The sequence below is a fragment of the Silene latifolia genome, chromosome X, assembly GCF_048544455.1.
Source record: "Silene latifolia isolate original U9 population chromosome X, ASM4854445v1, whole genome shotgun sequence".
Taxonomy (NCBI): Eukaryota; Viridiplantae; Streptophyta; class Magnoliopsida; order Caryophyllales; family Caryophyllaceae; genus Silene; species Silene latifolia.
In genome coordinates, this window is record NC_133537.1 from 303,531,381 (window position 1) to 303,543,220 (window position 11,840).

The 11,840-nt window shown below is 39.0% G+C and overlaps 1 non-coding gene across 1 annotated transcript; it reads right to left on the reverse strand.

Moving 5' to 3' along the window:
- Positions 1 to 2,078: 2,078 nt before the first annotated feature.
- LOC141625918 (small nucleolar RNA R71) lies at positions 2,079 to 2,185 on the reverse strand. Its single transcript, XR_012535661.1, has one exon. It is a non-coding gene; the product is annotated as a small nucleolar RNA R71 (small nucleolar RNA).
- Between the last annotated feature and the right edge of the window lie 9,655 nt (positions 2,186 to 11,840).

Here is an 11,840-nt window from a genome sequence, read left to right on the forward strand (position 1 = left end):
CGAGCGTCCCTCAAAGGAATCCGCTCGGATTCCCCCTCGCCAATCCGAGCGTCTTGCCCAAGGATCCGCTCGGATTCCTCAGCCCAGATCCGGCCGTCCCGACTCCCATCCGCACGTTTGATTTCAAGACAAAGACGTTTTCATTCTTCAAGCTACGATAAGAGAAGCCCTTCTCTCGGAGAATACCGGAGTCTCCTTGCTCAACTTAAAAAGTATAATTACTAGTTTAGCCCTTAGTTAACCCTAATGCATCCTCCCTAATTTTCACTATAAATACCCCATTAGTCTAATTAGAGGAGCATGTTCTTCTTATCAATAATTAGTGTAGTTAATATCAATCAAATCTCTCTTCAATATTGTAATCAAGTATTAATCAAGTTTTAATCCAAGTTTTAGTTCTTTAATCTCTCTCTTGTTCTTCCTTTATTTTGGGTAATTGAAGATTATTTGGGTTATTATTGGGAGATTGGCAACCTCTCAATCTAGGATTCAAGTACTTCTATTATTCTTGCTTTATTATTGGAATCATTAGTAGGTATAATCTCTTAATCCCTTTTTAATTATTATTAATTACTTTCATTTATTCATCATGTTTCATTATGTTAGTATGATTGACAACCTTTCTAGCATGATCAATATGATAATGAGTGAGTAGTCTCTTAGCTAGGGTTTAATGGGTGATTAGGGGAAACCAACATGGGGAATGATTCATGCTTAAATTAATATGCTTTCATATCTTCTTTGCTTGCTTGTTTTGATCTTAATACATGCACATGTTATATTTGATGAAATGCTAAGCCTATGAATCCTTGCATTTACTATCATCTTCTATCCCTTCAACTTGACTTGTAAGACATAACCCAACTCGAGTCTTGTTAGACCATGCATGTGTTGAGTAGGAAAGATTAAGTCGACTTGTAGGTGTTGTACAATCTAATCGATTCGGCTCCGGGACCCAAACTTTCCTAGGATTGTAAGATATAACCCAACTCAATCCATCACAACAATAATTGCTTGCTTATAATTTGAGAACATGTTTGTATGATCATATCCCATGAATCCCCTATGAACCCATGACACCCTAGTGCTTTTAATCAATTGTTTACACCCCTTATTTTATTCATCTTGCTAGTTTATTTTCATTGCTATTTTAGTTTAGTAACCTTCTACATCAACCCAATTTGTGACACCCCTAGACACTACTAGTTACAATAGAATTCTCATTTCAATACCCGTCCCTTGGGATCCGACCTTTACTTGCCTCTTTACTAATTGTAGAGTTGTTTGTGAAGTATAAATTGTGTTTTGTATCGACCATTGACCAACGACCACATATGCTTAATTGTGAACACGAAATGGCCTCGATCAAAAATGGCGCCGTTCTTCGGGGACGGTGTTTAATTGATTTAAGATTTCTTTTATTGTTATTAGTTGTGTCTTTTTCACCTTGGGGAAGTAAAACTCCTCAAGGTTTGTTCTAATTGTTTTTGAGTTGTTTGATATTTTGCATGTCTAGAAGGTTACAAAGAGATTTGTTACCTTTTGACCGTGAAATCGAAAGAACCTTGACGAATAATAGGAGACTTGTTAGGAGGAATTTGGGAGGTGTTGGTGAAGTTGTTCAACCCACTAGTGAGTTTGTCAATCCTTTCGCAATAGAAGGAGAAGAAAACCCATTAAACAAAACCACACAAAATCCACCTACAATGCCTAAATTCTCGTCACACTCTATACCCACCGAGGAGGATCTACCAAATGGTACTCCTACCCCGCAACATCTCACCGGTAATTTTATTGCCAAGTCCGCCTTCATTCAACTAGTTGAGAGGAGCCAATTCGGGGGAATGCCTAGTGAGGACCCTCATTCTCATATGGAAACCTTTTGCGATTATTGTGAAGCTGTCTCTCAAACGGGCGTGACTCAAGACCAAATAAGATGGGTCTTATTTCCTTTTTCGTTAATCGGCACCGCAAAGCAATGGTTGAAGGGCCTTGATAAGGCCACCCTTGGAATAGATTCTTGGAAGAAGCTAGCTCTAGCTTTCTACAAAAAATTCTACCCACCGGAAAAGACTAACATGCTAAGAGCTCAAATCACGGGTTTTAAGCAAAGGGATGAAGAATCTTTGTATGAAGCTTGGGAGCGGTTCAAAGGTATTTGCCGCTCATGTCCTCACCATGGACTTAGCGAATGGTTTTTAGTGCAACAATTTTGGAATGGTTTATATGAAGATTCAAGGAACATTCTCAATATGGGATCAAATGGAATGTTCACCGAAGTTGATGACAATCAAACATGGAACAAGATTGAGGAAATGGCGGTCCATAATTCACAATATAGTAGGCCTCGCAAGGCTACTAGAGGAGGAAAGTATGAAGTGGACTCCGTTACTCAATTGGGTGCTCAACTTAGTGCTCACATTGACACAATCAACTTGAAGTTTGAACAAGCTATGGCTAGACTTGAGGAAAACTCAAAATCATCAAAGCATCATGTCAATGCCATGACGGCATCCTCATCAATCCCAAGCGGGATATGTGAGAATTGTGGAACCTTGGGTCATGACTCAAGTGAGTGTAGGGGAACAACCGAACAAGTTAATGCTTTCCAAGCTTACAAAAGTGGTACCCCTTATTCAAATTTTTACAATGAAAACACCAAGTTCCATCCAAATCTCTCATACAAAAGCCAAAATGTTCAAAACCCTCAAACAACATACACTCCACCACCCATGAGAAATCAAAATCAAAGACCCTTTTACAATCAAAACCAAGGCTACCAAAATCAAAATCCATACAATCACCAAAATGACCAAGGTTTTGATGTCCAAAAAGCGGTCCTCCAAATGCAAAAGACTCAACAAGAATTTTTCACCCAAATGCAAAAAGATAGCCAAGCAAAAGATACCACCATCAACAACATTCTAGCTCACACCAAGATGTTGGAAACACAATTGACCCAACTAGCATCTTCAAGCTCACAAAGACAAAAGGGGCAATTACCACCTCAAAGTAATCCCCCTAGACATGAAACGGTTAGTGCCATTCACTTGAGAAGTGGTACAAGATATGAAGCACCAAAGAAGCAAGTTGAGAATGAAGTTGTGAGAGCTAGTGAGAATGAAGTTGTTGTGCAAAGTCCCAAAGAAGGGGAATCATCAAAAGAAGAAAGTTCAAAGAAAAATGAAGACAAGGCCAAAGAGAAGGAGCCCATTGTGATTAGACTTCCTTTTCCAAGTCGTCAAGCCAAGCCCAAATTTGATGATCAACTTGGAAAGTTCATGGAGATTGTGAAGAACTTAGAAGTCTCAATTCCTTTCACGGAATTAATCAATCACGTTCCGGCCTATGCAAAGTACATGAAAGATATCGTCACAAAGAAGAAGTCGATCCGGAAACTTGAGACTATCGCCTTCACTAAGGTGAGTAGTGCAATACTTCAAGGGAGTTCACCTCCAAAGTTAAAGGATCCGGGAAGCTTCTCAATACCGTGTACCATTGGCGACACAACGATCAACAAAGCCTTATGTGATCTAGGGGCTAGTGTGAGTGTCATGCCGTACTCGGTGAGTAAAAGGTTGGGAATGGGAGAGCTTAAATGCACCAATATCACTCTTCAAATGGCCGATAGATCGACGAAGACACCATTAGGGATATGGGAAGATGTCCCCGTGCGAATTGGGAAGTTTTTCATCCCGGTAGACTTTGTCATTGTTGATATGGAGGAAGATTCCAACATTCCAATCATCTTAGGAAGACCTTTCCTACACACCGCGGGTGCGGTGATTGATGTGAAACATGGAGAGCTCACTCTAGAAGTAGGAGATGAAAGCATAACTTTTAATCTTGACAAAACCATGAGAGCTCCTCGTTTGCATGAGCCATGTTTCATGATTGATCATTATAGCCGGAAAGATGAAAGGAAGAAATCGGAACTCCAATGGAAGAAGAAAATTGAAGATGCTCCATTCAAAGAGCAAGTGAATTGTGACAAGGAGAGCTTGCAAAGCTCATCAAAATCAACCAAGGAAGAAGAAGATGGCCTCATTGGCCAAGAGAAGAAATTGGGAGAGTTGTCTCCATCTAAGCAAGAGATTTTCAATGATCAACTCAATGAAGTTTGTGGTCTTTGGGATGACGAATTTGAAGGGATCTTTAATCCCTACATTGGGCATGCCATCGATCATGATCAACAACAAGGGCCACGGTCTATTGAGGACCTCTACCATAACAATGAACAAGCTTTTGATTACTTCTTCAAGGTGTTGAGCAACATCAACAACACCTTGAACATGCCCCCTTGACATCTCATCAAGAATGAGAGTTTGGTGGAGTCCTCCCTAAACCACCACTTGTAAATATTTCTAACTCCCTAACTTACATTTCAATTTTTGTATTGCATTTTTGTCATTTTTGGATTTTTATTTACTTTGATCAAAATAATTGTCATGAAAAGAGAGAAGTGAGGGAGGGACTAATGATTTCAATTGATGTGTAGTGCTTTACCTTAGTGTGGGGATGGCAATTGCCTAGGCTATTCATGCCTTAGTAGTGCCCCCACAATAAAGAACACAAGATTTGAAAGAAAGAAAGAAAGAATGATAAGGGAATGCGTTTGTGCACGGATGGAACTGAATCCGTGTACACAAGTACCAATCCGAGCGGATTCCTGAGAATCCGCCCGTCTGAAGCAAATCCGAGCGTCCTGCTGAGAAGACGCCCGTCCTGGGCTGTGCTGAAATTGAAGAATTCTTAACTGTTGAAGAATCCGAGCGGATTACTGGAAAGACGCCCGTCTCACAGAATCCGTCCGTCTTTCGAAGAAGACGCCCGTCTTGCAACTGAAGAAAAACAAGGAAAAATCTCTGGACTAGAATCCGTCCGTCCTGCACGAAATCCGCCCGTCCCATCACAGAAGAATCCGAGCGGATTCCCTTAATCCGCCCGTCTCTAGGCGGGATTTTGAAAATTTTGAAGCTGTAGAATCCGCACGGATTGCGCCCAATCCGCCCGGATTGTCCCTGCGTCTTGAAAAATCTCGACTTCTTTAAATACCACCCCACCTTCATTCATTCATTCATTCATTCATAAACACTACCCACAACATCAAAACCCTCATCCTCTCCATCTCAAAAACAAAAACCCTCAACAAAACTCACCAAAATCAAATCAAACCATCTTTCAAACAACAAATCAATCACTCCATCTTCATTAACAATCAAAACCAAGCACAAAATCTTCACCTTTGAGTCGATTTTTGTTCTCATAAAGGCAAAGCCTTTCACCTTCAAAATCGATTTGGGCATTCTACAAATTGAAGATTTTTGACTCTTTACTTGGTTAGTTCATCAAATGGCAAGAACAAAGGGAGCAACAAAGGCACCAAAAGCAAAGGCTCTCTCTCAAAGGCAAAAAGCTCTACAAGCAAAGAAAGCTTTGGCAATGGTGGTGTCAACACCAAACTTGGAAGTGCAACAACAACAACAAATTCCTATGGAAGCATCACCTTCTACTCCGGTAATTAATCAATTCTTGCATTATCCGGAGGTAACTTTCATTTCCGATACCCATAGAAATACATTTGTCAAGTTTGCTATGAAACAAATTCAATCCACCAAATTCATATGCAAAGATGCCTTAGAGAAGTTGGGTGTTCTTGAACAAACAAGAGTCTTTTTCAATGCCATGGGTTTGAAGAAATTGTTTGAAATGAAGGAAGTAACATACCCCTCCCTTGTCTTGGAATTCTTAAGTTCTTTAAAAGTGACAAAAATTGAGAATAGGGAAAATATTGAGTTTCGTCTAGCTAACACTAGTAGACGCATTACCTTTCCGGAATTGGGTGAAATTTTTGGTCTTAGCGATGAACATAAATATTATAAGCAATATGGGAAGTATGACCCCGAGCCTCTTTGGGAGGCAATCTCCGGGAAGAAATTTGAAGATTTTCATGCTTGTCGTGCTCTTTTGGTCCATCATCCGGGCATAAGAATATGGCACAAAGTTGTGGGAAATACCATAATTGCTAGGAAAGACACCAATCATTTCACGGGACTCGATTTTATTCTCCTTGAATCAACTTTGAATATTGGAAGAATTCATACCAAGCCTTACAATTCTTTGAGGCTATTGGTTGATAGATGGCTCCATGTAGATAGTGGGAAGAAGGGTCAAACCGTTATTGTTAATGGCGGCCTTGTCACGGTCCTAGCCAAGCACTTTGATCCTAATTTCAATAAGGATAACAAGTACAAGGCAAAGGAAGGTGGCCATCTTATTGATATGTCCATCTTGATTAACAAGTTCAAGTGGGTTGCCCACAATCCCCTTGACACCAAGTATGGGTGGCTTACTAGTGAGGCTCGATCATTCACTTTACCCGCGAAGATTTGTCGTCTTAGTGTCCACCGGACCAACTATTTACTTCCCCTATCCAAGGAAGCCGAGTACATCATTCAACAACAAAAGGGTGATCATGAAACCCTCTCCTCTTCCATTGTTATACCGCCTTACCCCTTTGTGTATGAAGAGTTCAAACCGCGAGGAGTTGAAATTGGGAAAGACTATGTCACTCTTCTTATGCAAGCCATGCACAAGCAAGCTTATGAAGATCGGAAGAATGCATATTTGGCTCAATATCCTCCCCTCTTACATCTAGCTAAGCAAGGACTCCTTGATCCATCTTGTCCTTTGCCTAGTTGGGCGGATAAAGAAGCCTTGTTTCTGGGTGCATCTAGGGACGTGGTGGAAGACAATGAGGTTGTTGGAAATGGTGAAGAAATTGATGATAATATTGAGGAAGAAGCAAGTGGAGATGAAGAAAGGCATGGTGAAGATGGTGAAGATGATGATGAGCAAGATAATGAAGAAAGTGCCAAGGAAAGTGGCAATGTGACCACTTCTCATGAGGGAAGTGATGATGATAATAGCATGATGGAAGACTAGCCTTGGAGACTCCTACTCTCCCACGGTTTGTCTATATCTCTTTGTATTCTATTTCATTTTGATCATTGTTGGTTTAGTCCTAGCAACATCAAAGGACTCACACCTCGGTTCCATTGAGGTGTTCTTACTTTATTGTTCCCATTTTTGAAAATCCAAAATGACAATCTAGTTTCATGCATAGCATAGTGTGTGCATGAACTCCCCCATGCTTTGACATTACCAATAGTGTCTTATTTGGTTTGGGGAAGTTAATGCATACACAACGGGAGGTAATCTAAATTATCCTCTTCGTCATAACAAACACCATGCATCATGTAGTATAGCTTAGTGTAGAATTGCATTTAGTATAGAAATCATGCATCATTTTTGCATAATTTCCATCATTTTGGCCATTGAGGACAATGCCCATATTAGTGTGGGGATGGGAATTCTAACACTTAACTTTTATTCAAAAACCATAAAAATTGAAAAATTTCATAAAAATCATAAAAATTTAAAAAAAAAAAAAAATTTGAAAAACCAAAAACAAGTTCATTTCCTTTGTATATATTGTCTTGTATATATTGTGTTTGTTTATCCTTGTTCACTTTGATTGACTACGCCACATCCGAGACATGAGGATATTGAAGACCGCATGGTATGATCTTTCCAATCTCCTTTTTCCTCTTTATGTTAATGACTATGTGGCTTTATTTTGATTGATGCGGTATAACAATGTGAACTTAGGATTGCATTTAGTTTATATGTCATATTAGTTGGTAGAATCATTTGCATTAGGATGTTTATATGTTAGTTGCATCATGGCATGTAGTTTGCATGCTAGAAAAATTTTGCGAAACCGTCTATTTGGGAAGCTTGACAAGTGTATATAGGCCCTAGTAGATGCTTTTTATTCTTAAGACTTTGCTTGTTAGAATACTTGTAAAACACCCTAGGATGTGTCATGCTAGTATCCTTTGACCCATGGTTTAAGGCCTAGTCAAGAGTACCTTGTGGTGTGATAACTCCTTGGCTACCGTTTATTCCAAGGTGACCCTTGAAACCATGCATACTTCTATCATTCATCCATGATTTACCACATTTTTGTCATCAAAGGGAATGGGCACAAAAAGAAATCAATTTGAGTTCAATGAAATGAAAAGTGAAAGAAAGTTTGCAAAATGCATCAATTGAAAAGAGAAGCAAAATAGAACTCCTAAAGCTTCAAATACAAGGCACCCTCGTTACTAATTGGGGTGACTTTGAAAATGTTCAAAAAGAAATGCAAAAAGTTGTCAAGTATTGAAATGCCAAAAATCAAAAGAAATGGCAAGAAAGTGTTCTCAAATGTCAAATGCCAATGAAATTGGGGGGAAAACAAAAACAAAGCAAACTCCCAAAGTGAAACTCGAATATCTATCGATCCCTTTATCCATCATATCCATTTTTGTGCATGGTAGAGAGGGGACGACCCTTCTTCTTGTCTAGGCAAGAGGGGGAATTCCGCGATCCTCCAGTGTTTCTAACACCATAGGGAGTCTACTCTTGACAAAAGCATTTAACGATTGAGGACAAAGGTACCCTAGCTTGACACCTTTTGGAGGTGATTTATTGGTATCCTTCTAGGCTTAGTAGTTTGAACAAATTGCATCTATGAAGGATTGTGTACCCTTGAATTGCTTCCCTTGTAGATAATTTCCGCCACTTAGATGAGGAAAGTGGCTATTCTTTTTGTAGATGCATCCATTATGTGATTTTGTGTGCTTAATGTTTGGATGTGTCGCCATTTTGGCAAGACCCACCTTGCCTTGCAAGAAGGCATCCTACCTCATGGTTGTCTTGTTGTGAGTTGAAGGGGCGGAGTGAGACCCGCTAATTGTCTCATATCGGCTATTATTATTAGGTTAGGTTAGTTTTGGTCCTAGTCTTTGTCACCTCTTTACTCGGGACGAGCAAAGGTTCGGTTTGGGGATATTTGATGTGACCATAATTGGCGCATATTTAGCCCCCGAATTACCATTGTTTCCATGCTTTTTAGTGCCTATTTGGGTCATTTCTTATCTTTAGTTCTTTGTTTTGCATATTCTTTGAGATTTTGATCCCTTGGTAGGAAAGGAGTAAGAATCTTGCATTTTCATGGCAAAACGAGGCTAAATTGATCGTATTCAATGACCAAGCATCAAGGAGAGACAAGACTAGAAGGCCTTTGTACATAGCATAGTAGAAGAGCATTGTTGAGAAAGGATCCTTGAGTCCCCAAGGAAATCCCCAAGGAATTCATGAAGAAAAGGGAAGAAAAGAAGAAGAAATAACGCTGCCATACAATCCGAACGGATTGTACACAATCCGTCCGTCCGTCCAAGCCCAATCCGAACGTCCCTCAAAGGAATCCGCTCGGATTCCCCCTCGCCAATCCGAGCGTCATGCCCAACGATCCGCTCGGATTCCTCAGCCCAGATCCGGCCGTCCCGACTCCCATCCGCACGGATTTCAGTACAGCACGTTTTCATTCTTCAAGCTACGATAAGAGAAGCCCTTCTCTCGGAGAATACCGGAGTCTCCTTGCTGAACTTAAAAAGTGTAATTACTAGTTTAGCCCTTAGTTAACCCTAATGCATCCTCCCTAATTTTCACTATAAATACCCCATTAGTCTAATTAGAGGAGCATGTTCTTCTTATCAATAATTAGTGTAGTTAATATCAATCAAATCTCTCTTCAATATTATAATCAAGTATTAATCAAGTTTTAATCCAAGTTTTAGTTCTTTAATCTCTCTCTTGTTCTTCCTTTATTTTGGGTAATTGAAGATTATTTGGGTTATTATTGGGAGATTGGCAACCTCTCAATCTAGGATTCAAGTACTTCTATTATTCTTGCTTTATTATTGGAATCATTAGTAGGTATAATCTCTTAATCCCTTTTTAATTATTATTAATTACTTTCATTTATTCATCATGTTTCATTATGTTAGTATGATTGACAACCTTTCTAGCATGATCAATATGATAATGAGTGAGTAGTCTCTTAGCTAGGGTTTAATGGGTGATTAGGGGAAACCAACATGGGGAATGATTCGTGCTTAAATTAATATGCTTTCATATCTTATTTGCTTGCTTGTTTTGATCTTAATACATGCACATGTTATATTTGATGAAATGCTAAGCCTATGAATCCTTGCATTTACTATCATCTTCTATCCCTTCAACTTGACTTGTAAGACATAACCCAACTCGAGTCTTGTTAGACCATGCATGTGTTGAGTAGGAAAGATTAAGTCGACTTGTAGGTGTTGTACAATCTAATCGATTCGGCTCCGGGACCCAAACTTTCCTAGGATTGTAAGATATAACCCAACTCAATCCATCACAACAATAATTGCTTGCTTATAATTTGAGAACATGTTTGTATGATCATATCCCATGAATCCCCTATGAACCCATGACACCCTAGTGCTTTTAATCAATTGTTTACACCCCTTATTTTATTCATCTTGCTAGTTTATTTTCATTGCTATTTTAGTTTAGTAACCTTCTACATCAACCCAATTTGTGACACCCCCTAGACACTACTAGTTACAATAGAATTCTCATTTCAATACCCGTCCCTTGGGATCCGACCTTTACTTGCCTCTTTACTAATTGTAGAGTTGTTTGTGAAGTATAAATTGTGTTTTGTATCGACCATTGACCAACGACCACATATGCTTAATTGTGAACACGAAATGGCCTCGATCAAACACTCCAGGTACTTTTGAAAGGTTTTGAAATGTTTTATTTTCGAAATCGTTTTAACTTTTCCGACGTAAAGTTGTACACAAACTATCGGTCAAACGCCGCGATTCCAAAACATGTTGTAGTTCGATAATCATCGGGTGTTTGTTGGAGTCTCAGCAGATACTGGGTATCTACACTCACCTAGACTACAACCCACATAAACATGCATGCAACTAATATGATAGAAAATTCTAACTACCGTACATACATTCCAACCAAACAAGGTCCGTGACAGCTGAGGGCTTACAAAAATATGGTAAAGTGAGGTAATGGGTAAGAAAAGGCAAAACATTTTTGTAAATGGGAGGGTATAGGCGGCCAAGCTAGTACCTGAACAGAACCAAACTGACAACATCCATTTCTCATCCATCAAAATTAAGCACAATGCCCTTAATTGACATCAACTCTCACCAAACCGAATAAAATCAACTCCTCAAATGATCGAAGTAAAACATAGGAGTAAAAACCAACTTATTCAATCTTTTTTTTTCTTTCTTCATTTGTTTTTTTTCTTTCTTCATCCTCCTTTTCTTTCACCAATTACCAACTCCTGACAATGCAATAAAAACCAAAATTGGCACAATAATACACCGCAAAACATACACAAACTAGCTTGACGAGGCAGGCTAAATCTGGGTGTACTTAAGGGTCAACAAGCAAATTTGGCTAATGTGGAGTTAAATGGGTGAAAATGAATAAAAGGGGAAATTGTAAGCGCCTCCCTGCATGTGACACCAACCACTAACCCAAATGTATGTAGGCAAAAAGCAATTGAATTTCATATATTTGCAAATTAATGAACATGTTATACAAGGAGTAACTACTCAAAATCCTACATGAAACTGGTCACAAATGACACCAGTTTATACGGCTCTAAAACATAGAATATGTGAGTAGGTTGCCAAAATTTCAGGTCAAGTCTATTCGTTCAGCTAAATTTCAACATTAACTTGTAGATATGCAGAATGACAAAGCTAGAAAGATGATTAGTTTTTGTAAGGCTTAAGCAAAAGGACAAAAAGTAGTGCAATTTCATCATCGAAATCTACCGTTCCGACTCAGCCTATATGCTAAAATAAACGTGAATTTTTTGAATTTCTCGAATTTTCTACTTTTTATGAGATTTTTGATTTTTATAAAAA